The sequence below is a fragment of the Panthera onca genome, chromosome C1 (genome assembly GCF_046562875.1).
Source record: "Panthera onca isolate mPanOnc1 chromosome C1, mPanOnc1 haplotype 2, whole genome shotgun sequence".
Taxonomy (NCBI): domain Eukaryota; kingdom Metazoa; phylum Chordata; class Mammalia; order Carnivora; family Felidae; genus Panthera; species Panthera onca.
The window spans coordinates 91,520,493-91,542,667 of record NC_138346.1 but is presented as its reverse complement, the minus strand read 5'-3'; the positions used below and the strand labels follow the sequence as shown (position 1 = coordinate 91,542,667).

Here is a 22,175-nt window from a genome sequence, read left to right as displayed (position 1 = left end):
AATAATTTGCACTAAGCCAGGATATGGGCTAGTAGTGGTGCCCCCTTATTCTAGCCTTTTATGTTACAGTGTGGTAACAGGATACTTCAATACATTGTTTATTTAAATCAGTACATTTGCATGTTTCTCTTTCCAATGAAAGTATGAGTTTCTCATATTAGAAGCTTACATTTCACATCTGTTCTTACTTCCAGCACAAATAAAAGGTGAGGATGTAGTATATGTTCAATAAAAGATTGTTAAACTGAGTTATGGGCACAGAGGATATTAAAATGGTAGAAAATGTCATTCCCAGGCATCTGGTTGAGGACCTTCTAATTGAGATTAAGCAAAGTGACAAATTTTTAGGATAGCATTTTTTACTTTAGTACACTTTGATTTATACTTACAAAATATTGCAGATTTAATTTTTGGACTTTGATATTTTTCCCTGAGAATTTAGTAGTAAGAATCACATTTTTCACATTTTGGCCATTCAATAAGTGATATACGTCAATAAGGGATTGCATTTAGCTCTAGATAGCTGGAATCTCATTGCAGTGGCTTAATAAAATAGGGATCCATTTTTCTCATGTCATAAGGACTGGGGGTAAGTTGTTCCTGGCTGGTCAGCTGTTTAAGGAAGGCACTCTTCCTATTCCTGCTCTGTCATCTTTAGCCTGTAGGTATTGTTCCCATGGTTCTAATATGGCAGTTGTAGCACCAGGTATCAGGCTGTAATCCATACAGAAAAATGAGAAAATAAAGAACAGAATGAGTTGGTTCTTTTTGAAAGAATATTCTGGGAATCCTCTTTCAAAATCTTTCACTTAAGTTTTTTTGGCCAGGACTATGTCATATGTCAGAGTCTTGTGAGACTCTGGAAAGGTGAGGACCTTTAATTAAGCATGTAGAAGTTCTGTTGGAAGGAAGAAAGGGAAAATGTATTTTCTGCTACACTCAATACTGCAGTTTTTAAGAATATTATCAGGGTGTCATTTGGGCTTATCTTTCCAAGCACATTTAAATGTTGGTTGGGCTAGACACCTGTCCACACAGAATTGAAATGACTAGGAGATGACAGGGAGGGGACAAGAGAAAAGAGTGAGCCAAGTCATGGATTGAATTTGGGGATACTAAATTAGGGGTCCCTCGGCAGGCCAGTTCTGAAAACTCTCAGGAAATATTGTGTGTCTATCTGTAATATGCTTTTAGCTGCTTACTTCATTAATGGGAAGATCCAAGTCTGATGTCAATTTCCCATGTCCTGCTTCAGCCAAGGAAGTCATAGGATTTGAAGCTGATGCAAAATAACCAATGGAAATCAAAACAGAGTAAGACTGGTTCCACTGCTTATAAGACATGTAAAATATCCTTCTACTAAATAGAAATTTCAATCATTTTATTTTTATATAGGAAAATATTATTTGTCTTGTTATTTCATTTTATTGTTAACTTTTTGTGATAGAAAATTTCAAGCACAAAAGCAGAGAGATAGCATAATAAACCCCATGTGCCCATCACTCACTATCAACATTTGTTAACACATAGCCAGTCTTTTTTCATTTACAGAAATAGCCATTCTTTTTGCAAGATTTTTTTGAAGCATAGTTATGAAATCTTACAATTGTTCATAAATATTTTAGCATGTATCCCTAACATTTCAGAATCTTTACCTGGGCTGTATTTAGATTTCCCCATCGTATAAATTTTGTCCAGGTTTTTAAATGAAGATCCAAATAAGAAATGTACATTGTAATTCATTGGTGTTTCTTAAATCTCTTTTAATCTACAGAGTCCCCTCTGTCTTTGTTTTTCCTTGTGGTTTATTTGCTGATAATCCAGGCTCAATAGCATTTCCCATATTCTGCACTTTCCTGTCTCCATCTCCATGGTTTCATTGCACATGTTTCTCTGTGGCTGGTTTATCCTACAAGCTCACTGTTAGAACTGAAGTCATGATCAGATTTAGGTTCAAATTTAATGATTTTTTAATTTTTAAGATATTGAAATAATTCATTAAGAATAAATTTAACTATTATTTTCCCTGTAAACTGTTCCTGGAAGATAACACCTTCTTAACTTAAAGTTAAAGAAAAATACTTAGGGGCACCTGAATGGCTCAGTCGGTTGAGCATCCGACTTCTGCTCAGGTCATGATCTCACAGTTCGTGAGTTCAAGCCCCACATCTGGCTCTGTGCTGATAGTTCAGAGCCTGGAACCTGCTTCAGAGTCTGTGTCTCCCTCTCTCTCTGCCCCTCCCTCCCCCCCTCTCTCTTTCTCTCAAAAAATAAAAAAATAAAAAAAAAATAAAAAAAGAAAAGTACTCAGAAGCAAAGGATAACCATTTCAAATCTCAAGCAGTTTGACATTTGAAGTCCACACAGTTTAACTTTGCTGCTGGGTTTAATTTTCTTCTGTGTCATACTCAACAGATACTTTCTAAATAAAACAAACATTATCATGATCAAATGTTGTTTTTCCCATTCTTCAGTTTAGGGTTTTATGGCTTACCATGGCTGCTAATGTCAGGTACTCTGATTTTGCCTGAATGATTATATTACTTATTTATATATTTTTTCTGTTAACTAAGTTAGCCTACATTTAGGTATAATTAATTCAGATTGAATTGGAAGTTTACTCTCAGCAATGTAAAAAATCCCTATATTAGACATGCTGACATGTCATTAAATTTCATTTAAACCAATTACACAAATGTGACTCTTTACTCACAATAAATAAGGGCTCATCTCACTTGCTTTAATCAGAACCACTTATAAATATCAAACTGTATGTAAAGTTAGCTTGAAATTGGGTCACTCTCTTGAAACTTCCTTCTTGACTAGTCAGAACTTTTCTGTGCTGACCTATTCCCCACCCCCCACCCCCCACACATATAGTGAAAAAAGCAATGTGGTCATAATTTAAGATTGAATCGCCATAAATGATGAATTTACAAATTCTCAATTCATCTAACTTACATACATTTAGTTGTCTTAAAATGACATGTATTTGTAATTTTTATTCTAATTACAATTTAAGCCACTTTATGACAATTGTCTGCAAACCTTTTTTATTTTTTAAACCATAGAATCTACTTTGTTTTATTTTAGGTAAATATTTTGTAAGAGGTGTCTCTCTAAAAACTAAATACAGGAGAGCATTTCTGCTTGAAATGGAGGCTTGGAGCCCACTGGGAAGCACCTCTGTCCCTCTGAACTCCCCTGAGCATCTTGCATATTTCCTAAAGCTCATTGGACCACCATTTGGAAATAATGCTTAAACTGTTCCAGGCTCCATATTTCTCCCTGATTTACAGAAGGCCTCTGCATTGAATTTGAGAATGGATGAGTAATGCAGTTGAGGTGATGGGGTCTGCCAATGAGACAATAAAATGTTTAGAGCTTTTTGTCTCATGTTCATCTCTGACCTGCTCTTCCTAAATATTTCTTTCATAGAGATAAGGCAACCTTATAGTGATACCTGGTTTTTAACCTCAGCTCCAGAGTTAATCACGAAATGTATATTTGACCTTGGAAATCTTCTGAAATATTTTATGTAAATTTTAAAATTAGTTGTGATTCAGAAATTTTTATTTAATGAAATGTTTTGAATGCTATTTAATGAATCTATCTTGTAATACTCTAGAGAAAATCCCTATAACCTGATTGTCACTGTGCGTTATGAATTCAAATACCCATCAGTATTCTTTTGGTCAGTAGATCCAAATTAAATTAAGCAATCTTTCTAATTAAGACAGAAAAGCAGAGCACTTCATGTAATCAATGAAACTGAATTGAAAAAAGAGAATTAAATTTTGAGTTCATCATCTAAAATTGAACTGAGAAACTTGGATTTCCCACAATTTGAATTCAACATATTTTAGATTCAGTGTATTTCCAGAGCTGCCCACCTCTTTCCTCATTTTATGCTTCTCATTTGTCTCTCAAACAAAAAGATTTATTAAAAAAAAAAAAAACAACCCCAAACCAAAACGTTTGATAATTGGTATAGCATGAGCACTGATCAGTCAGAACAGACACTAGTTATAAGGTTAGATCAGTTTTGGAGGCCAGAAGATGCTGAGGTGGCCCAGGCAGCAGAACAGTGGTTGATTAACCCTAGACATGGAGTATTTCAATGTTTTAACAACTGGTGTAGTGGACGTGACTGTTAGCTTCTTTGGGTATTGTCTCAGTTGAAAAGAGCCATCCCTTAGTAGGACTGCACACAGTGACTGATGGAGTATAAATGTCTGGCCTTTTAGCTCCTACTTGGGATTTCTCTGAGTGGGAGTTCTACTACCAGAGACCCCATGGGATTGGTTAAAGTTGACATTTTTCTTGAATTGCAGCTTCATTTCTCCTTCTGTCTAATTCCTCTTTCTTCTCCTTTCTCCCTTCAGTGAGATCTCAAGGGCCTTCCCTAGTGAGTGAACTACCTGTTAAAACAGCATCTCAGATGGTCCAGTTCAAGATGCCAGTGTAGGACCCTGAACTCACTTCTACAGAGCACACCAAATTACATCTATTAATAGAACAATTCCTCCTGAAGAACTGAGGGTTGACTGTACAGCTACTGAACAACCATAGAGAGAACGGCAAGAGAAGAGCAAAAAAGATAGAAGGAGACATGGTAACAAAGGGAACTTCCTCTCCATAGGCTGCCAAGGGCAGTGAGGAGGGATAGTAGTGAGGGACTGGAAACAGATTCCTGTCCTTCGGCACATAAAAATTAGTGTTGCAATTTAAAAGAGCAGTTAGCATATAAAAGAGAGAACACTAGAACTCTGCCAAGTGGCAAGGCAGCTGAGGGAAATCTCTTCAGGTCAGAGGGACTGGAGATCAACAGGGTTTATGTTCCCACCCCACCTTACAAGCCTAGACTGGAGCAGGGTCTGGACGCCATTAACTGGTGGATCCGGTTGTTTCAGTGAGCTGGGGAGCCCAGGCTCCACAAATCCATACTAGCCCTAGTCACATGCAGATACAGAAAAACGCCATGGTTTAAAAAGGCCAGGGAACTGTAGGAGCACTCTCCTTCCACCTCAAAAACCCGGATTGGAACAGGGTCTGGCTGCCATAAGAGGCAGGTTCAGACCCCATGATTCATGGATCCTGAGTCCAGGTGAGTCAGATCGTCACAGATAGCTGGTGACCTCAGCAAGCCCAGGAACTACAAGCTCATACCAGACCCAGTAGCGTTGGGACACAGAAAAAAAATGTGGCAGTTTAAAAGGGCTGAGGAACTGTGGTAAGGCTCTCCCCCTTTCCACCTTAAAAGCCTAGACCAGAGCAGGGTCTGGAAGCCATAAGGGGTAGCTTGGGACACCATAATTGGTGGGTCCCAACAGTGCATCCAGACACCATAACTAGTGGGTTTGGCAGTCACAGGGAACTTGCAATCTCAACAAGCCCAGAGTCCTCAAGCCCACAGCAGCCCCAATTACACTGGCATATGGAAAAAAGCCATGGTTTCAAACAACTGTAGGAACATTCTTTCCCCCTCCACCCTAAAGGTCCAGACTGGAGCAAGATCTGGCTCACAATGAGCTTGTGACCTCAGGTAGCGGAGGGTCCACAAGACCACACCAGCCTCCTTGTGGTGCTGGGTCACAGAAAACAAGCCATAGTTGCGTGTGTGTGTATGTGTGTGTGTGTGTGTGTGTGTGTGTGTGTTTAACTTTAAAATTTTGTCTTATTTTTATTTTTTCTTTTGGTTTTGTTCTTTCGTGTTCTTTTTTCTTTTCTTCTTTTTTTCTCTGTTCTTCTTTTCTTTTTAAAAATTTTATTATTTTTTCTTTATTTTTTCCACAAAAAGCCCTGGTTTAAAAGAGTAACTAGCATGTATAGCTACAGCTCCAGCCAGCCAGCTAAAGTCACCAAGCACACACAGTCTGCATAGGGGATACCATATGCAAGACCACTCCTTCAACTTTAGGAGAAGTAGCTGTTTCACTTAATCCACAAAAACAAAACAGAAAGTCAGGCAAAATGAGGAAACAGAGGAATATGCAAAAAAAGAAAAAAAAAAAAAGAACATGAGAAAACCTCAGAAAAAGAAATAAATGAAACAGAGATAAGCAAGCAATATGCCTGATAAAGAATTTAAAGTAATGATTGTGGGGTGCCTGGGTGGCTCAGTTGGTTAAGCATCTGACTTCAGCTCAGTTCATGATCTCATAGTTCATGAGTCAGAGCCCCACATCAGGCTCTGTGCTGACAGCTGGGAGCCTGCTTCGGATTCTGTGTCTCGCTCTCTCTCTGCCCCTCCCCTGCTCATGCTCTGTCTCTCTCTGTCTCAAAAATAAATAAAGCATTAAAAAAAATTAAAAAAAAAGAAACAAAAATCATCTATATACTGCCTCCAAGAGGCTGACTTCAGACCTAAAGATGCATACAGACTAAATGTGAAGGGATGGAAAAATATTTACCAAACAAATGAAGTGAAAAAAAGCTAGAGTAGCAATATTTATATCAGACAAAATAGACTTTCAAACAAAGACTATAATAAGAGACAAAGAAGGGTATTACAGAATGAGAAAGGGATAGGTCCAACAAGAGCATATAGTAATTTAAATATCTATGTATCTAACACTGGAGCACCTAAATACATACAGTAAATATTACTGGACATAAATAAAGAAACTGATGGAATACAATAATAGTAGGGAACTCTAACACTGCACTTATATCAATGGATAAATTAATAATGAGGGGTGCCTCAGTGGTTTAGTCAGTTAAGCATCAGACTCTTGATTTTGGCTCAGGTAATGATCTCATGATTTGTGAGTTGAAGCCCTGTGTCAGACTCTGTGCTGACAGCAGGCAACCTGCTTGGGATTGTTTTTATCCTCCTCTCTATACCCCCACTCTCTCTCTTTCCTCAAAATAAAATAAATAAACATTAAGAAAGAAAGAAAGAAAATCAATAAAGAAACAGTGTCTTTGAATGACACATTGGGCCAGATAAACATAACAGATCTGTATAGAACATTCCATTCAAAAACAACAAGATATACATTCTTTTCAAGTGCACATGGGACATTCTCCAGAATAGATCACATATTAGGCCATAAAACAAGCCTCAATAAATTTAAGATGATTTAAATCATACAGTGCATCTTTCCCTATAACAACGGTATGAAGCTAGAAATATATCACAAGAAAAAAAACCCAGAAAAACACAAATAAATGGAGACTAAATAACATGCTATTAACAGCCAGTGGGTCAATCAAGCAATCAAAGAATAACAAAAAATACATGGAGACAAATGAAAATGAAAACAGAAAAGTCCACAATCTCTAGGATATAGTGAAAGTAGTTCTGAGAGAGAAGTATATAGCAATACAGCCTATTTCAAGAAAAAAGAGAAAACTCAAATAAATAATCTAACCTTATGCCTAAACGAACTAGAAAAAGAAGAATAAACAAAGCCCAAGGTGAATAGAAGAAACAAAATAATAAAAGTCAGAACAGAAATAAATAATATGGAGACTAAAAAAATTAAAAATCATTGAAATCAAGAACTGGTTCTTCGAAAAGATAAATGAAATTGACAAACCTTTTGTCAAACTTGTCAATTAAAAAAGAGAAAAGACACAAATAATTAAAATCAGAAACAAGAGAGGCGAATTAGCAACTGACACCATAGAAATACAAAGGATTGTAAGACAATACTATGAAAAATTATATGTCAAAACACTGGACAATTTAGAAGAAATGCTTCTAGTAAATTTCTAGTAGAAATTTACTTCTAGTAGAAGCTTCTAGAAATGCTTCTAGTAAATTTATGCTTCTAGTAAATTTCTAGAAGCATAAAATCTTCCAAAACTGAACCAGGAAGAAACAGAAAATCTAAACAGACTGTTTACAAATAACAAAATGGGATTGGTAATAAAAACACCGCCAAAAAATTAAAATCAAGGACCAGATGGATTCACAAGTGAATTCTACCAGCCATTTAAAGAAGAGATAATATCTATTCTCCTAAACAATTTCAAACAATAGAATAAGGAAAACTTCCAAATACATTCCATGAGGCCAGGATTACCCTGATACTGAAACCATATAAAGACACCACACAAAAAAAGAATATTATAGGCCAATATCTCTGTTGAAAACTGATGTAAAAATCCTTAACAAAATATTAATAATTATATTACTATAATAATATTAAATATATTATAAATAATATAATGTAGCAAACTGCATACAACAATACATTAAAAAGATCATTCACCACAACTAGGTGGGATTTATTCCCAAGTGCAAGGCTGGTTCAATATTCATGAGTCAATCAATCTCATATACCACATCAATAAAACAAAGGATAAAAACATCACATTATCTCAATAGATGCAGAAAAAGCATCTGATAAGACTTATCATCCATTCATGATAAAAACTCTCAAGAAAATGGGGTTAAAGGGAACATACCTTAATATAATAAAGGCCATATATGAACAGCTAACATCATATTCAAAAGTGAACAACTGACAGCTTTCCCTCTAAGGTCAAGATGACCTTAAGGATGCCTACTCTTGCCACTTTTATTCAACATAATACTAGATGCCCTAGCCATAGCAACTGGGAAAAAAAAGAAGAGGCATCCATATGGGTAAAGAAAAAGTTGAACTGTCACTATTTGCAGGTAACATGATACTATATATATAGAACATCCTAAAGACTCCACTATTCCATTCACTAGAAGTAATGAATTGAGTAAAGTGGCAAGATATAAAATTAATACCAAGAAATCAGTAGCATTTCTATACACTAACAAAAAATTTGTTTAAAGAGAAGTTTAAAAAGTAGCACCATTTAAAATTTCACCAAAAAGAATAAAATAACTAAGAATAAACTTAACTAAAGAGGTGAAAGATCTGTACTCTGAAAAATATAAAACACACAGATGAAAGAAATGATGATGAAGGAGGAAAGAATATACAATGGGGAAAAGATAGTCTTTTCAATAAATAGCAGTGGGAAAACTGGACAGCTACATGTAAAAGAATGAAAGTGGACCAGTTTCTCACACCATACACAAAAATAAACTCAAAATGAATTAAAGACATAACCATAAGACCTGGAACCACAAAAATCATGGAAGAAAGCACAGGCAATAATTTCTGTGACATCAGACATAGCAACATTTTTCTGGATATGTCTTCTAAAATGAGTGAAATAAAATAAAAAAATCAACTATTGGGACTACATCAAAATAAAAAGGTTTTGCACAGAAAAGGAAACCATCAACAAAACTAAGAGACAAACCACTGAATGGGAGAAAATATTTGCAAATGATATATCCAACAAAGTGTTAATATCCAAAATATACGAAGAACTTATACAACTCAATACCAAAAAACAAACAATCCAATTAAAAAATGGGCAGAGGACCTGAATAGACATTTCTCCAAACAAGACAGATGGCTAACAGACACATGAAAAGATGCTCAACATCATTAATCATCAGAGAAATGCAAATCAAAACTACAATGAGATATATCACCTCTCACCTGTTAGAATGTCTAAAATCAAGACAAGAAACAAGTGTTGGTGAGGATGTGGAGAAAAAGGAACCCTCATGCACTGTTGGTGGGAATGCAAACTGGTGCAGCCACTGTAGAAAACAGTATGGAGGTTACTCAAAAAATTAAAAATAGAAATACCATATGATCCAGTAATTTCACAATTGGGTACTTACCAGGAAAAACGAAAACACTAATTCAGAAAGATATATGCACCCTTATGTTCATTGCAGCATTATTTACAATAGCCAAGACATTGAAGCAACCTAAGTGTCCATCAACAGGCAAATGGATAAGGAAAATCATACACGCACACACACACAGAGACACACACACACAGGAAAATTACATAGCCATCAAAAAGGATGAGATTGTACCATTTGCGACAACATGTATGGATCTAGAGGATATTATGCCAAGTGAAGTAAGTCAGACTAAGAAAGACAAAAACCGTATGATTGCACTCATAAGTGGAATCTAAAAAAAAAAATGAATAAAGAAACAAAAAACCAGAATCAGAACTATAAATACAGAAAACAAACTGATAGTTGCCAGTGGGGAAGGGAGTGGGGGGCTGGGCAAAATGGGTGAAGGGGAGTGGGAGATACAGGCCTCCAGTTATGGCATGAGGGATTCACAAGACTACAAAGCAAAACACAGGGAATACAAAGATATTGTATTAGCGATGTTAACGATGTAACGGCACAGATGGCAGCTAGACTTGTGTGAACATAATATAATGTATGAACTTGTCAAATCACTAAGATGTACACCTGAAACAAATGTAACATTGTGTATCAATGATACTGAAAAAAAAAAAGAAGAAAGAAAGAAAAAGAACAGCATCTCAGAATCTGCTTCTAAGGTACTTGACCTGAGACAACTGGTGTGGTAAACCACGTCTAGATACTATTTGGGCTGACTAGTATCTTGTGCATATTTTTTAAAGTAATGGCTAATGTGAAAAATAGGTGCTCAATGAATATTTATTGAGAAATCAGAGAATTCAGTTCTGTTGGAATGAATCATCTTTGCAACAAAGTGGCTCATCATTTAATTGCCTGGGGACAATTAAATGGTCTCTGTGCTTATCTCCCTGTTTGTGCTCATAGCGGAAGGCCATTTAACAGAAGAGACCCAGCGGCATGGTTAAATGTGGTTATTTATGGCCATAGACGGAGGTACGATTAGGGGTAATCAAATCCCTTATTCAATAGTAAGAATCCTCCCAACTGATCTTTGGGAGAACCAGCACTTCTGCCATCTTTGTCTACTCACATTAAGTTCTGCACATGCTGTGATTTTGGGTAAATGTATATATTCTGGGAGACATCTTCATTGGCATGATCAACTGTTTTTTTTTTTTTTCCTACTGTGAAAAAATGGAGTACAACTTGGCCAAGTTTTAAGGAAAAAAGTTTATTAAGTAGGGATCTTTGAAGAGTCAAGCCTGTATGGGATGTCATAAAGGAAGACTGCAGGAATCAGGCAATAACAGAGCACCACTGACTTGTGGGAGTCATGGGAAGGAGTGCGAGAGGGAGAAGAGAGATAGAAACAGAAATCACTAGTTATAAATGTGCTGAGGGCTAGCCTAAGGTGTGAATATAGAGAATCGAAAGAAGAAAGAATATGGAACGCAAGCCTGGAAGGATAGATGTCATGAGGGCCAACTTCATGGGCATGTGAGCCATGCTGTCATACAGGCCCCTGACTCAAAAGAGTCTCATGCTAAGAAGGGCTCCATGATCAGAAGGGTCAAATGCTTCATTTAGTGCTCTTCTCACCTTGAAATTCTTAATAGTTTTTAAACAAGAGACTCCACATTTTATTTTATACTGGGCCCTACAAAATACATGGGTCTTGAGTGTAACATCAGCTCTGCCCTGTGGGAGTGAGTGGGACTCTGTCCCTATGGACAATGGCCACCAGTCACCCCCAATACACTCAAACATTGATAGGTACAGCACTTAAATGCCTGCTTTAAGACCTGGAATATATCCTACCAAGAGACTATGTGTTATAGTTTAGCACATAATTTTTCATCAGAAAATTGAGAAGGCAAATTGCAAAAAACCTAGCTTTACTTCATTTTAAGGTGCTAAAGAAAACAGGGAAAACTTTCGTCCTTGTTGTGAAAACATGGGACTGAATCTCTGCTTTTCTTCTTTCTTTATTTATTTTTAAAATTTTTTTTAATGTTTATTTATTTTGGAGAGAGACAGAGACAGAATGCGAGTGGGTTAGGGGCAGAGAGAGAGACACACACAGAATCTGAAGCAGCTCCAGGCTCTGAGGTGCCAGCACAGAGCCCGACGTGGGGCTCGAACTCAGGAGCTATGAGATCATGACCTGAGCTGAAGTCAGATGCTCAAACAACTGAGCCACCCAGGTGCCCCTCTGCTTCTCTTCTTTAAGCAGAAAATATCACCTTCTTTCAGGACATGGCCAATGCTTTGCTTTTCACAACTAAAGGCACAATGTATTATGCTTACACTATTTCTACCCTCATTTCTCAGAGGGGTGAAAGCACCCCACTGCCATATTTTGGTTGCACTAGGTTATGGGGACACTCCTGTCTCTCTGGCTGACCTCTGCCTGCCTTGGTGGCTTGGGCAGAGCGTGCAGCCACAGTGAGGGTTTATTATATATTCCTCATGTCTGTCTAACACACCAGGTTTACAAAATGTTTTCATGCTATCTAATAAATGCTTTTTGAATTGAATTGGGACATGTTCATAAACATTTTAGAGTCTGAACTTTCAGTGGAAATTCATCTAAGTTCTGCTCAAATTACAGCCAAGGTCTATAAAGCAGCAAAATTTTCAGACTCCAGAATCATTTATGATTTGCTATCAGCCTATGAAATAGTGTTTTGATGATTTAAAGCCCATCTGTCTCCTTTTCCTCAGGGCCTTTTAACTTTTAACAAATGCCTGGAGTTTCTGTTCAATGGCTTTACACTTCAGTATTGAAAGGCCACTTTTTACTTTAGGTCCAGGATAGAGGGAAAGACTCTGCTTCCCATTGGGTCAAGTGCCCCGACATCTTCATCTGGACTTTTTTTCCCCCCAGTTGGAATGATTAGAGAAAAGGATCTCTTTTCATTTGCCATGGTGCTGTCTTCTTGGAGGCTGCCTGATTACATGAAAATCAAAGTGAGAAAAGCTGCACACATTCTTTAAAGAACATGAATGACATTTGTCATTACAGAAATTTAGGTTCCTAACTACTGATTTGAGTTGATTTTTGTTGTTGTTGTTCCAAATAAACTCAAAATGTTTAAAATGTCCCAGTTTATTTTTTAATAGTTCTCGTGTCAGAAGAGGAAACCCAAACAGAGCCCCATTGGCCGGCAGGAGCCACAGCAACCAGGCAAAGGTGCCTGCTGAGCCCCTGGGGTTTTCTGCTTTCATGCCAGGATGGGTAAGACCCTGCCTCTACAGCGTTTGCATTCTGGGCTTTCAGACTTCACCAGAACATTTCTTTTTTCAGACTGGGTCTGGAAACTTGCTGTGTTGGACGGGATCTGACTTGGAAATGGACGGGGTCCACTGGGTCTGGGTCCACTGTGAAGCCTCAGGTGAACAGCATTATGTTTTAAGGCTGCACATGCAGGTTAGCATCACCAAAGATAAACTTCAATTACAGTGGTCACAGAGTAGAGCACATTTTTTTTAAGTTTATTTATTTTGAGAGAGAGAGAGAGAGAGAGCATGAGCAGGGGAAGGTCAGAGAGAGAGGGAGAGAGAGAGAATCCCAAATCCCAAGCAGGTTCTGCGCTGTCAGCGTGGAGCCCAATGAGGGGATAGAACTCACGAACCGTGAGATCATGACCTGAGCGAAAACCAAGAGTCAGGCATTTAACCAAATGAGTTCACCCCAGCTGCCCACACACAGCAGCTTTAACCTAGATAAGCTGTTTACTAGGTGTTCTGGAGAAAAAGGGGTCTCAGCCAAGCACTCACCATTGAGGGAAGAGGGTAAGTTTTGTCCTCCTCTATAGTTTCTGGGTGACCAGGATGGGATCCCTCATTCGAGAGCCTGCGGACAGGGTTCTGAAAAAACTGGCAGAAGCTATAAAGGGTGAGAATCTTACCAAAGTCAGCTCTTCCATATCCTTATCTGTGGTCCTGGTCGAGAGGAAGGTAGAATTTCACACTACCTCTTTCTTTCCAAATTCAGATTGGCAGGTAAAAAAAATCCTTCTCAGTCTTTTGGCTAAGATCAAGTGTCATTAAGAAATCTGGAGGGGCACTTGGCTGGCTCAGTTGGTTGAGCATCCCACTCTTGATTTCAGCTCAGGTCATGATCCCAGCGTGGTGGGATTGAGCCCCACATTGGGCTCTGCCCTGACTGTACAGAGCCTGCTTGAGAGTCTCTCTCCCTCTGCCCTTCCTCCCTGCTTTCATTCTCTTTCTCTCCCTCTTTCTCTCTCTCTCTCAATAAATAAACAAATAAGAAGAAAAAAAGGTCAGAAAAAGAAAATCATTTACTCATAGTTCAATCATCTAGCTATTTAAACATTGTTTATCTTTTGAAGGTTTTGTTTCTGTCTTTTTTTCTGTTGGCATAGCTTTTCATTCATATTGTATACTGCGATTATGCTGTCCATGTATGATTTTGTATTCTGTTTTCTTTTTCTTTTTCAAAATGAAAGCAAAAATATTTCCATATTATAAATTATTTATAAATATATTTTTCTATGATGACATAAGTTCCTTTAGGTTGGTGTATCAAGGTTATTATCCATATTTCCATTGTTGGGCACTTAAATTAGTCTAAACTTTTGTTACTATAAATAATGATGCAACAATAACTTTTTTATATGAAAACTTTTTCGTTCTTCTCCATACTCATCAAGTAACTTGCTAAGGATAGATTTCCCAAAATGGGAGTTATTGTGACAAAGAAAATTGGCACTTTAATTTATATTCTTTCCACTCATCATTATGTTGCCATGTTGCTGATATATTCCCAACTATAAAATATGAAACTATATCTTTCATATCATGCTTTCACTTTTGAATATGCTTTTTAACTTTTGCTCATTTGGTGGGTGATAAAATCAATAAGCAAACAAAAAAAATCCCAAAAATCCCATCAAAAATTGCATTATTGTAAAATTTGTAATAAATGCAATTTTTTTTACTATATTGTACATTTCTGTCTCTTGGTTATGAAAATTTACATCTATCTCTCTGAAGTAAAGAGAATGTGAAAAGATGCATTGAAGAATGGGCAAAAAGTGAACAATCAATAGTCGTTTGCATCTTTTAGGTGGGTACAAAGTAATTTCATCCTTGCTGTTTACAGAAAATATTCCAGAACATGGTAGTTGTAGCAGCTTATCTACAAAATGGCAGCCATCAACTCCTTCCATCCCTGTCTGTGTCAACCATTCTCCCATCAATGGGTGAAATCTATTCGTCAATCATCTTAAATATGGCTGGTCTGGGACTGCTTTGAACAATATAGCAAAAGTGATGCCAATCAGGTCCCAACCTGGCGTCTTAGAGAAGTGGTAGCTCCTCTTGGCTCTCTTGGATCACACACTGTGGTAGAAGCCAGATGCCAGGTGAAAAGTGTGAGTACCCTGACTACCCTGCACACTGTAGAGAAGCCCCTACCTGGTGGGTAGGGGAGGCTACACGGAGAGTTGTGGACCTGTTGCCAGCTCTTCCAGGACAGGTACGAGGTATGTAAGTGAAGGAGCTTTGAGGAACTGCAGCCACCACGACCATCTGCATATGCTTGGATGACAGATGCCAAGTGAGAATCATTCTGTAGATACCCATAAATCCTCATACCCATAAGAGATAAGAGAAAAATTATTGTCATTTTAAGCCCCTAGGTTTGGGGACCATTTGCATTCATAGCTAAGTAGAACAGAAATCAAGGCAAAATAATAAAGTATTTAAAGTGTCTTCACTCCTAGTAATTTCATGTAGTCTCTCCTTCTGCTTTAGAATTTGACCATGAAAAATCCCCACTGCTCCTCCTTCAACCTGTCAAACTTGCTCTTAGCACTTTGATTGGAACAGAAGGATTTATATGCCTATAGCTTAAAAAGGTTCCTGTCCTGGTGATATTTATATTTTAAAAGAGATCAAAACCTTAACAAAGTGTTTAATTCTAATAATATGATGATAGGCATACATCAGTAGAGGAGTGGGTGATAGGATTGAGGGCACATTATAATCCATTCCTGTAAAGAAATGCTCTACTCCCATTATGTGTAATTTTGGTGGAACTGTCAATCTTAGTATACCATAGGATTGTATATAATATAGGCTTGGTCAATCACTGAAACTTGTCTCCCAGGAAAGAGTGACTGGTCCAGGTGGTAGGCATATTGCTCATACATATCAATCAGAATTCTTTATTTAAATTCATACATGAGCACATGAAAAAAAAAAAAACCCTTTTTCCCTATCAGAGTTGCTAAATTAAGGTCAGGAAACTCTGAATTATATAACTGCCATCAATCTTAGCTTCATGGAAGAAATATTTCCCTTTTAGGAAAGAAAACAATCAATTGGAATTGGCATTGCTATATATAGATAAAGAATCATAATGATATATAATTTATACACCTGGATCCAGCCATACCTGAAGGATAACTCCTTGACTTCCAAACTTGAGAAGTTAATATATCTTTTCCTCCTTTAAGTTATTTTTAGCAGTTTCTGTCATTTGCAACAAATGAAGTTCACGGTTATACACTGATGCATCTAATTACATCAAAGAGACTCACTTTTCAAAAACAAAGTTGATAAAACACACATGATGGATGGTATTTCATACTACTCATGTTTTGGTAGTAACATTAATTAGATATGTTTCAGCTTAAGCCAATTTTCTGCCATAACTACTGTAATGTAGTATGTAATGTACATATGTATATAGTATATAATGTGTGTAATTACAGTACACACATTTTTCTACCACCTAAGGAAATATAATATAATAAAAACATGTGCAAAAACTTGCATCTGTAATAATTTACAAAAAAGAAAATCATTCACAAATTAATGTATTTTATTAACAAATTCTTTAGGACACACAGATTAATTGATCTTTCTACACCAGTGTGTTGTGACCTAGAGGGTGAGGTACTCTGCCCATGCGGAGGGCAGCCAAGGGCCTGGGGCTAGTAAGCAGTTTCTGCCCTGGAGTCAGGCCAGGCAGGTTTGTGGGAATTTTCCAACTTCAAATTGATATGGCATTGATCTAACGCTGTAGGGACAAGCTGCTCTAATGCTCGAAATTAATCCAGTTTGCCCTCGGAAGCTCTCCATTCTTCTGTGTCTGTGGGTGTGTGTGCATGTGTGTGTGCATGTGTGCATCGTTAATTGAATTTTTAAACTTAGTTTTAATTTTTATCCAAGTTATACATGAACATGGTTTATTCTACAGAAATTCTGGCAATCTCCCAAAACATCTCCCATATGTCCCATTCTTTAAACACTTAAAAAACTTTTTATCTATGTCTCAAAATAATAAATGATCAACTTCTGAATTTTTCTGTGGTAGGCATTACCTATTGACTTCCCACTACTAAAGAAGAGGCTTTAGCACGTTTTCTCACACATCTTACACAGCCACACACAAATGCTCACACACACATGTGTGAACGTTGCACACATATACATGCACCTGTCTTCTATTACCTTTTATAAACTCCCATTATCATTACAATTCCACTAATATGCAGGATTTACATTATTATGATTATGTAAATACGATCACTAGCTGAGCTCTGTAGTTGATTAGGATGACTTTTCCCAACTTGATCAACTTTTATTTGTATGGAGTAACAGCCTTCTTCTGTTATTTTTTTATTTGTTTAGTTGTTTTTAAGTTTGTTCATTCATTCATTCATTCATTCATTCATTCATTCATTCACTTTGAGAGAGAGAGACAGTGCACATGGAGAGGGGCAGACAGCCGGAGAATCCCAAGCAGGCTCCACACTGCCAGCGCAGACTTGGAGGTGGGGCTGGAACCCACCAGCCCTGAGGTCATGACCTGACCCGAAACCAACAGAGTCAGACGCCCAACAGACTGAGCCACCCAGGTGCCCCTGTTTATTTATTTATTTTTATTTATGTAGACTAATTTACTCCCCAATCCTCTCTCAGATGTATAATAGCATTCAGTATATTCAGACACCGTCAATATTATCATTTTCATTTTCTGAAGAGCTGCTTCCTGAGCCTTTTAACCTGCTCCAATCTGGTCTGTTTCCACTCCTACCTTGTATAGCGCCGTGGTCCTGGGATCTCTCTCCACCAGCCTTCTGCCGCGGGTCTCCTCTCTCCTTATCGGATTCCCTGCTGTTCTGGTATCCTGCGTTCCTGTTTCCTGGATTTTTCCAGCAGTCGTGTGCTGAAGAAAAATGCCCGCCAGGTAAATTTTGAGACTGTGCATATCCCCGAACGTCTCTTTGTATCATCCTTCCATTTACTGCTAGCTTTGCTGAATGTAGAATCCTAAGTTAGATATTATTTTCTCTCAGAATTTCAAGGACGCTGCTCCTCCAGCGTATTTTAGTTTCTGTTTGTTCACAAGCTCCTTCCTCTGCAGTGTTCTCTGAGTGTACACGGAGGACAGGAAGAAAACCAAGAAAGAGGCAGGCCTCTCCAGATCGGTGGCGGCAGTTTTAATAAGCAAAAGGGAACTTACTTGGGAGGCTTGTCTTGGGGGTTTTAGCTAGAGAGGGGTAGATCTCTGCACCCGCCTGCCAAATCTTAGAAGACTATATAGAGGCCTTCACTGGGTTCAGTCACGAGTACCGCGCAGAGTCTCAGGACCACAGCACTATCTGCAGGCTGTGTCCTTGGGGTAGCCTCTGGGAATGGGGAAGGCAAGCCGAACTCACTCCCCAAGCACGCCTGATGAATGGGGTCGGGGGTGGCGAGGAGACTTCCATTACCAGCGTTCAGCTCCCAGGTCAACTTGCGGTCACGTCATTCCGATGACCTCTTGCAACAGTGTTGCTCAATTCTTTGTGTAGGGTATGTATGTTTATTTCTGGAAGCTTTGAGGATCTTTTCTTTGCCCGCTGGTTCTGAAATGTTATAATGATGAGACAGCACTGTCTGTGTCTGTTTTCCTTTCTTGTGCTGCCTGCATTTGTGTACCCTTTATGACGGTCCCTTCCTTTGTATAAGCACAAGCCCTTCAGTTCTTCAGAATTAACTTCATTCTTTTTTGGATACAATTTATTCTCTCTGTTTTCAATCTTTTCCCTTTATGAAACTCCTGTGATTCAGATATTAGGTCTTGAGGGCCACTAATGGGTTTCCTTCATTTTTATCTTCCTCCCTCTCTTCTTTCCTTCTTTCGTCAGTCCCTTCCTTCCTTCTTCCCTCCCTCCTTTCTTCCCTCCCTCCTTTCCTTTCCTTTCCTTCCTTCCTCTGTCCCTCCCTGCCTCCCTCCCACAGTTCCTCAAATTTATCTCCCAAATATTCTTCAGAGTTTTAAATTTCTTCATCTTATCTTTTATTTTTTAATGTTTATTACTTTATTTTTTTGAGAGAGGCAGAACACAGGGGACAGGCAAGAGAGAGGGAGAGAGAGAATCCAAAGCATCACTGTGCCATCAGTGCAGAGCCCAAGGCAAGACTTGATCTCATGCATGGTGAAATCATTACCTGAGCCAAAATCAAGAGTAGGAGGTTTAACCAACTGAGCCACCCAGGCACCTCCTATCTTATGATTTCTAAAAACCCCAATGTATTCTCTGAATATTTTTTATGGTATCCTTTTTCTTATCTCTGAGGACAATAAAAAGAATTATATGTATGTGAATCTTTCTTCTGTTTTCATATTTCTATTTTCTCCAAGTTTTCCTCTCGCTGTTTGGTTTAGGCTTTGTCTTTATTATTTGAGTTCTCCTGAAATGCTAGGCTCATTATACTTAAGACAGGATCATAAAAAGCTCTAAGTTTTGTCTCCATGTGTGGGGCATTTGACTGTAGTCTTTGCTGTAGATTGATTTAACCAGCATCTTTCACTGGAGATTCTTCAAATCAGAGTATCTAGATATTTTTTCTTGTTGGCCACATTTCTCAAAGACAAATCTTCAAGAAGCTATGTGGAAAGCCAATGCTGACTGATGCTTCCCAAAAGAGTGTTTCAAATTTCGTTTTGAAAACATTAATTAAATCTCTGCCTTCAACACAGCATCCTTGATCTTTATTTATTTCACCCACTATAGACAACAAACTTCTAGTGTTCTGCTGGAATCACAAAGACCAATCTCTTAAAATATATGTATTTTGTTAAGGTGAAGGTAGTAGAAGTAATGCCTTATTGTGATCTGAATACTTAACACAGAATGATTTACAACAGTTGCAGCCAGGATAAATTTACTCGTGGCCAACTCTGGAATTGGAAATGCTTTAAGGCACAATTTTAGCTGTCTTTTAGGATGGGTGGGAAGAAAGGCAAGCAAAGAAGGTGGGTGTCACACTGGGAGAAAGACCTGGAAACAGCTAAAATGTTTACGTTTTGAGTAGACTGTTCTTACACACTTAGGCTAGAGAAAAATAGCTAAAAACTTGACTTGCTGATGTGAAGTCTGGAAAGGTAGTTGTTTTCAAGTGCCAGGTTAAAAGTGCCACTGAGTGTTTTTCAGTAAGAAATCTCATGAAAAAAATGCATACTTTAGGAAGATTCATCTGGTGGAATAAAAGGAACTGCAGAGAGATGTAGGTAAACCAAGATGCAGGCTATTTCCTCACCCACAGTTAAAGTCACAAGCGTCTCAAGTAGGTGACAGTGATGGTAAGGTGAAGCTGTGAATGGGAGAGTTATCACAGAGGGAGAATTGACAAAATTTGGTGAATGATTTCTCATGGCAAAACACAGCCTCCTCTGCCTCCTTGCAGAGGGAGGCATCATTCTAGAGATGCCACCCTTGAGTTATATGTGCTGGAAGCTGGGTAAATCCCAGTTAGAGGTTAGTTTGTCCTCCATTGGTCTGAGGCAGATTACCACAAATTAAATTTCATGCTAACCTACTCTAAGCCAGGGACACATCATTAAGCTTCAGGGTTATCTAGTTGATCACACGGAAAAATCTATTTACACTGTTCCCTTGACAACAGTTGTGAAAATATTTTAATCACACTATAAGATCATTTTGCAATATTTCACCAAAGCAATTATGCACCCTCTGGAATGGAATATTGAAAGAGGCACATGGGATGAAGCCATTACGTCTGGGTTAGCAAATGCTCCAGTTTCTAGGAACGGCCTTGACGGTGCTGCTAAAAACCAGGTCTTTAAGCCAGGTTTGCACACGCTAAGTTAGATGGAGAATTGAATTACTTTGGTAGAAAATTAATAGCGTCGTCCCATTCTTGCCTCCTGTGTCTATCTCCAATACAATTTACAACCTCTGATACAATTTACACTCCTCTGAAGGGCCAGAAATACTGAAGCCAATATGAGTTCAAATTATGATACAAGAAAGACAGAAGAATCAAAGCCAGTGTGTGTGAATGTGTGTGTGTGTGTGTGTGTGTGTGTGTGTGTGTGTTTACCAGGAGATAACCAAGAATACAATAGGCAAGCAATAGCTTTGACATTCAATCAGAGATTTAAAAGTTTATCAAGTATTTGTGCTAATGTCCAGAATTCAGTGTTAACACTTTGCTGGCAACCTATCTGAAAGAATGCAATGGGGGGAAATGTGTGATGCTTTTGTAAAACTATACCCTGTGAAGACAATGGCAAATGATTACCAACTTGAGAAGCAAGAAGTCAAAGCCAGTTCATGCAAAAGGAAAAGAGTGGGGTGCCTGGGTGGCTCAGTCATTTAAGAGCATGACTTTGGCTGAGGTCATCTTCTCTTGGTCTGTGCATTTGAGCCTTGCATAGGGCTGTGCTGACAGCTCAGAGCCTGGGACCTGCTTCAGATTCTGTGTCTCCCTCTCTCTCTGCCCCTCACCTGCTCATTCTCACTCTCTCTCTCTCTCTCTCTCAAAAATAAATAAAAACATTTAAAAACAAGGAAAAGAGAAAATACATGTTATCTGGTGAAGAAGATACCTTGATAAGATGAAGCTTTTGTATCTGTGTGCCCTTCCTGTGGCATGTCATAGATAGGGGTGACCCTCCCAGGCAGTCAGGCAAGCACATGTGAACAAATACTAAACAAGTGAACAAATATGGTAACATCAGAATTCATTTAGCCTCTAAATAATTGTAAGTGGTGAGTAGAGGCAGTAAATCCAGATGCATTAGTCTCCATAGCCTAGGTGGCCTATGCAATAGAAATGTATTTTCTTACAGTTCCGGAGACTGGAATTGCAAGATTAAGGTGTTGTCAGCTTTGGTTTTTTCAGGTTTGGTTTTCTCCTTGGTTTATAGATAGATGTCTTTGTGTCATGTCTCCACAGGACCTTTTTCTCTGTGCGTTTATCCCTGGCGTGCCTTCCTTTTCTTCCTTGAAGGATACCAGTCAGATTGGATTAGGGCCTCATCCTTATAACCTAATTAATCTTAATTGCCTCCTAAAAGTCCCTATCTCCAAATACAATCACATTCTGAGATACTGAGAGTTAGTGCTTCAACATATTTTGGAGGGACACAGTTCAGTCCATAGCCAGAAATCCTCATTCTGTTCCCCACACCAGCTTCTTCCCTGAG

The 22,175-nt window shown here is 38.2% G+C and overlaps 1 long non-coding RNA gene across 1 annotated transcript in view; it reads right to left on the bottom strand.

Moving 5' to 3' along the window:
* The window catches only part of LOC144617060 (uncharacterized), a 42,412-nt gene extending 23,839 nt beyond the window's left edge, over positions 1-18,573 (bottom strand). The window contains exons 1-2 of the long non-coding RNA XR_013557076.2: positions 18,201-18,573; positions 17,772-17,903 (exon numbers count right to left, since the gene is read on the bottom strand). This is a non-coding gene — a long non-coding RNA (uncharacterized LOC144617060). The remainder of the gene's footprint in view (positions 1-17,771; positions 17,904-18,200) is intronic.
* Between the last annotated feature and the right edge of the window lie 3,602 nt (positions 18,574-22,175).